The sequence below is a fragment of the Acomys russatus genome, chromosome 2, assembly GCF_903995435.1.
Source record: "Acomys russatus chromosome 2, mAcoRus1.1, whole genome shotgun sequence".
Classification (NCBI taxonomy): domain Eukaryota; kingdom Metazoa; phylum Chordata; class Mammalia; order Rodentia; family Muridae; genus Acomys; species Acomys russatus.
Genome location: NC_067138.1, coordinates 48,862,359 through 48,868,448, shown reverse-complemented (window position 1 = coordinate 48,868,448; position 6,090 = coordinate 48,862,359). Strand labels below are relative to the sequence as shown.

At 36.9% G+C, this 6,090-nt stretch overlaps 1 pseudogene; it reads left to right on the top strand.

Annotated features, from left to right (window-relative positions):
* Positions 1 to 701: 701 nt before the first annotated feature.
* On the top strand, positions 702 to 1,347 carry LOC127206877 (60S ribosomal protein L14-like; annotated as a pseudogene).
* The last annotated feature ends 4,743 nt before the right edge of the window (positions 1,348 to 6,090 follow it).

Below are 6,090 nucleotides of genomic sequence, written 5' to 3'. Positions count from 1 at the left end.
TATTCTAAGGTCATTTTCTTATACTTCAGTTTTGTTACACTACTTTGGGCCTGTTGTGGAAGGGCTATTGTAGTCTAGTGGAGACATATTGTCCTGGATGTATTGAAAGATTTTTATGCTGGTGTGGAAGCATCTCACCTTGGAGAGATTGTAATTCTAGGTGCTGATATCTGGTCTTGTCTTTGTTGCATGTTCTTTGGTTTCTCCATCTCTTAGAAGAGTGCTATAGCTGTGTGCTGCCAGATAGGAATTTCTTCTGGGATACTGATGAATGTGAACACTGGGGGTTACAGGTATTGAATAGTAAGACTTCGGAATGGAAGTAGTCTAGGAGAGAGGAGCTGAGGAAGTTCAAAAAATGAAGGAAGGAAGAGTGTCCACCCAGGATCTGCTTAGTGTCCTTGGAATTGAGGGAGAGAGTGAAGAAATGCCACAATAGTTGATCTGCTACAAACGTGGAGATGTTACTAAGGGGTTGGACTTGGAGGAATGGAGAGAACTGTGACAATCTGCCATTAGTTTATCTCCTCCTCTACATATAATACTATAGGCTCCCAGGGAATTCCTGTTGTAAATGGGATCAACACTAAGGCAATAAGTTTAAGAGAAAGATCTTGGAGAGACTAATTTCTCTTATGAACATTGATCCAAACATTCTCAATAAAATACTTGCAAATTGCTTCTCGCTAAACGCCGCAGACATGGTGTTTGGGCCTCATGCTGGAAAGCTGGTTGCGATAGTAGATGTTATTGATCAGAACAGGGCTCTGGTGGATGGACCCTGCACTCGGGTGAGGAGACAAGCCATGCCTTTTAATGCACGCAGCTCACTGACTTCATCCTCAAGTTCTCCCACAGTGCCCGGCAAAAGTATGTCCGAAAAGCTTGGGAGAAGGCAGATATCAGTACGAAATGGGCAGCCACAAGATGGGCCACAAAGATTGATGCCAGAGAAAGGAAAGCCAAGATGACAGATTTTGATCGTTTCAAAGCTATGAAGGCAAAGAAAATGAGAAACAGAATAATTAAGACTGAAGTCAAGAAACTTCAAAGAGCCGCTATCCTGAAAGCTTCTCCCAAGAAAGCACCTGTTGCTAAGGCTGCCATTGCAGCGGCTGCTGCAGCAGCAGCTGCTGCTAAAGCTAAAGTCCCAGCCAAGAAGGCAACAGGACCAGGCAAGAAGGCTGCAGCCCAGAAGGCCCCTGGCCAGAAGGCTGCAGGCCAAAAGGCAGCTCCTCCTGCCAAAGGTCAGGAGGGTCAAAAGGCCCCAGCCCAGAAAGTACCTGCTCCAAAGGCAGCTGGCCAGAAAGCATGAGCTATATAGGGAATAAAGCTTTTTGACACATTGCAAAAAACAAACAAACAAACAAACAAAAACAACAACAAAAAACGAAAACAAACAAAAAAAACCTTGCAAATTGAATTCAAGAACACATCAAAAATATCACTCACCACGACCAAGTAAGCATCATTGCAGACATGCATGTGTGGTTTAATATATGGAAATACATCAATATAATCCATCACATAAACAACCTGAAGGGAAAAAAAATGATTATCTCTTTAGGTGCTGAAAAAGCGTTGATAAAAGCTAACATCCATTCATGGTAAAAGTCTTGGAGAGAGGCACATACCTAAACATAGTAAAGGCGATATACAGCAAGCCTATAGCCAACATCAAACTAAATGGAGAGAAAATTAAAGCAATTCTACTGAAATCAGAGATAAGACAAGGCTGACCACTCTCTGTATCTCTTCAATATCGTACTAGAGGTTCTATCTAGAACAATTAGACAACTAATGGAGATCAAGTGGATACAAACTGGAAAGAAACAAGTGAGTTTGTGGATGATATGATAGCATACCCCCAAAATAGTGTACACTCCCCAAAAGACACCCCAAAGATTCTACCAAGGAACTTCTACAACTGATAAATGCCCTCAGCACAGTGGTTGGATACAGAACCAACATAGAAAAATCTGCAGTCCTCCTTTATACCAATGACAAACAGGATGAGAAAGAAGTAGCAAAACTACAGCCTTTCCAATAGCCACAAGAAATATAAAGTATCTTGGAGTAACTCTCACTGAGTAAGTAACAGACTTGTATGCGAAAACCTTCAAGTCACTGAAGAAAGGAATTGAAGAAGATATCAGAAGATGTAATGATCTCCCACGCTCATGGATCAGAATCAATATATTAAAAATGGCCATATTACCAAAAGAAATCTACAGAGTCAATGCAATTCCCATCAAAATACCTACACAATTCTTTACAGACATTGAAAGATCAATTATCAACTTCATATGGAAAAACAAAAATCCAGAATAGCAATACAATCATGTAAAATAAAAGATCTTCCAGAGGAATCTCCATCCTGGATTACAAGCTGTATTAGAGAGCAACAGTAATAAAACCGGCATAGCACTGGCATAGAAATAGCATGGTTGATTAATAGAATTGAATTTAAAAATGGAAATAAACCCACCCACCTATGGACACTTGATTTTTTGACAGAGAAGCCAAACCATACAACAGGAAAAATATTGCATCTTCAACAAATGGTGCAGGTCTAACTTGATGTCTACATGTAGAAAAAATGGAAATAAGTTCAAATTTATCACCTTCACAAAACGAAAGTCCAAATGGATTAAAGACCTCAACATAAAAACAGACACACTAAATCTTTTTTAAGAAAATGTGAGAAAGAGCCTTGAACTCACTGGCACAGGAGACAACTTCCTGAACAAAACACCAATAGCTCATGCTCTAAGGTCAACAGTTAATAAATGGGACCTCATGAAACTGAAAGGCTTCTGTAAGGCAAAGGACTCTATGCTCTAAGGTCAACAGTTAATAAATGGGACCTCATGAAACTGAAAAGCTTCTGTAAGGCAAAGGACTCTGTAAATGGAACAAAATGATAGCATACAGATGGGGAAAGAATCCAACAAAGAGCTAATATCCAAAATATAAAAATAGCCCAATTTCAAAATGGGGTACAGAATGAAACAGAAAATTCTCAACAGAAGAATGTCAAATGGCTGAGAAACACTTAAAGAAATGCTCAACATCCTTAGTCATCTGGGAAATGCAAATTAAAACGACTTTGAGATTCTATCTTACACTATATGAATAGCTAAGGTCAAAATCTCAAGTGACAGCACATGCCGGCAAGGATGTGGAGAAAAAGGAACATTCCTCCATTGCTTGTAGTAGTACAAATTTGTACAATCACCTTAGAAATCAATCTAGTGCTGTCTCAGAATATTGGGAATAGTACTACCTCAAGAACTGGCTATACTACTCCTTGGCATATACTTGAAAGATGCTTCACCATATAATAAGGACATTTGCTCAATTATGTTCGTAGAAGCCTTATTCATAAGGCCATAATGTGGAAACAACCTAGATGTCCCTCGACCAAAGAATTGATAAAGAAATTGTCTTACATTTACACAATGCATTACTAATCAGCTATCAAAAACAGAGAAATCTTGAAATTTTCAGACAAATAGATGGAACTATAAAAGGCCATCCTGAGTAAAGTAACCTAGACTCAGAAAGATACAAATGCTATATACTCGCTTATAAATAGATATTATCTCAACATAGATGTCCTCTGAGATACTCCACCCTGAGGAATATCAAGAGAGATACGGGGTCTCCCAGCTGGAGTCTGGGTGAAGTGCCGTGAGTTATATATAAGAGTTGGGGGATGGAAGTTCGGGAAGGGGTGTGGTGTCAGGATGTCCACAAAGAGGGTATCAAGACTGGTGGGTCTGGAATCAAGGGAATCCCTAAAAACTGAGAGACTAATCAAGGAGATTGCAAACAGAGAACCCAGACCCCTGTTCAGAAGTAGCTGATGGACAGCTAATTCTTCAAGTGGGGAAAGCAGGGAAGAGCAGAGAACTGCCCTTAACAAGAACTCTGGTGTCTGTGATTCAATTACTGTCCCTTGGTGGAGAGGCCCTGTGGGAAAACAGAGGGAGTGGATGCACTGTCCAGATGACACCTGATAAGCTGTGGTGAGATGGTGGGAAGGAGGACCCCATCTGTGAGAGGTCTAGTGGAGGGGAATAGGTATAGGGTTAAAGAGGGAGGGAGAATGGGAATAAGAAAATGGGAGTGAGGGGATTAAAATCAGGATGTAATGTGAATAAATTATGATATAATAAAAATTTTAAATAAATTTACAAGAATAAAAATTTAAATTCAAGCTCAAATTTACATGTCCTCCATAGTAAAGGTTATTTATGTTAACATAGGTTCTACAAAATAAACTAATATAAATTAATATTAATGTAGTTTGAGAATTTATATTATTTTATTTATAGCAGACCACTGTTGACTTCAAATTTGTAATTATCCTGATGGGAGTATAGGAGCAAGCCATCACATCTAGGCTGAACTAACATTTTCAAATTAATTATATCCACTTACAAAATTATCTACACATTACAATTCATGAATTTTTGATGAGCAATTTAAAGATCAAATCTGTTGATTTAAAGGGGGAGATCTGGTGGTACTCAGAGGAAGGACAGCAGGTTGCCAAGAAGAGACTTGATACCCTATGAGCATATACAGGGGGAGGTAATCCCCCTCAGGAACAGTCATAGGGGAGGGGAATAATGGGAAAATGGGGAGGGGAAGAATGGGAGGATACAAGGGATGGGATAAACATTGAGATGTAACAAGAATAAATTAATAAAAATTTTTTAAAAAATTAAAAAAAAAACAAAATAAAGTATAAAATATATTTAATCACATCAACATGTGTTCAGTCCATTAGACCTAGCTTAGGCCAATGTAGATAAACAACTTCTTGCAGTAACTACTCTTGATATTATTACAGTGTGTTGACAAGTGATACAAAAAGTAAAGCTTAGCATTTTCAATTGTAACTTAAGCATTCAATTAAGTGATATTAAGAAAATGTTAGTACTGTAGTGGAGATATTTTTAGATGTATTTCAGAGAGTATATGCATTTTTATTCTAGCATTTGTGCATTAGCGTATTATTTCTGAAATATTTTTTTTCTTTTTAGTTTACAATGTTGAATGAACTGAAAATGAAATTGTGTTCTTGGTAGTTACAAAGATCCAGCAACCACTAGAGGGCGGTCATTACCTTGTAATAAGACAAGAATTCACTTCCAAGTTCATTATAATAGAAAACCCTCAAAGTATTTACAGTTAATAGTTTGAGAATGTATTGATGGCACACACCTAACCCCATTATAACTTATTCTTCTTCTTTTTTTTTTTTTTGAGAAATAATGCGAGAGGAAATGAAACATAAAATTAGTTAATCTTAAAATACATACATAAAATATATTGTTTAATTTCCTCTAGTGATGATGATATTACAAAAGTAGAATCAGCGTTAAACATACAAATCATGCACAATCCTATGTTCTCATAAAATTATGTCAGATACTGTTTATTGTGGTTATTTAAATATAAGTTACTCTTCAATTTATGTTTTTTCTTAAATTTGAAGGGTACACAGTTTAGTCCAAAATAGTGTCATTATTCAAACAATGCTCATTGATTTCATACAATATCTAGCAAGTTAAGAGAATATCCAATCTGCTACAGCTTTGATCTGCTTTCAGTGTCTTATACATAGGTTTAATTCTTAGTCATCGTAAAAATATTTGTTAAAAGCTTCCACACTTATTCTTCAAGAAGCAAATAAAAAGTGTCGTCAGACTACAAACAAATAAAACTACTTTATAGAGAGGATATATTTTGGAAACAACAGCAGAATTTTAACAGTAGAATTATTTACCCTCATGATTTGGAAGAAAAGATTTAAGACTTTATCAATTCTTAACAATGCACTATAGTGACAGCAATAGAGAGTTACACTTTGAGCAAATCTATATAGCGCAGACTTGATATCTTTATATCAAGCTAACACTTCATGAAGCATGAAAGAAAAACATTTCTGTAAACTTCCTATTGAAACTTTTCCCTGCCTACACATAGTTTATTGCATCATTGCTCTTCAGTGTTTGGTATCTATGGTTTTTTTATGCCTAAGCTTGTCTTGTTTTCTTTCCAAATGACATTCTCTCA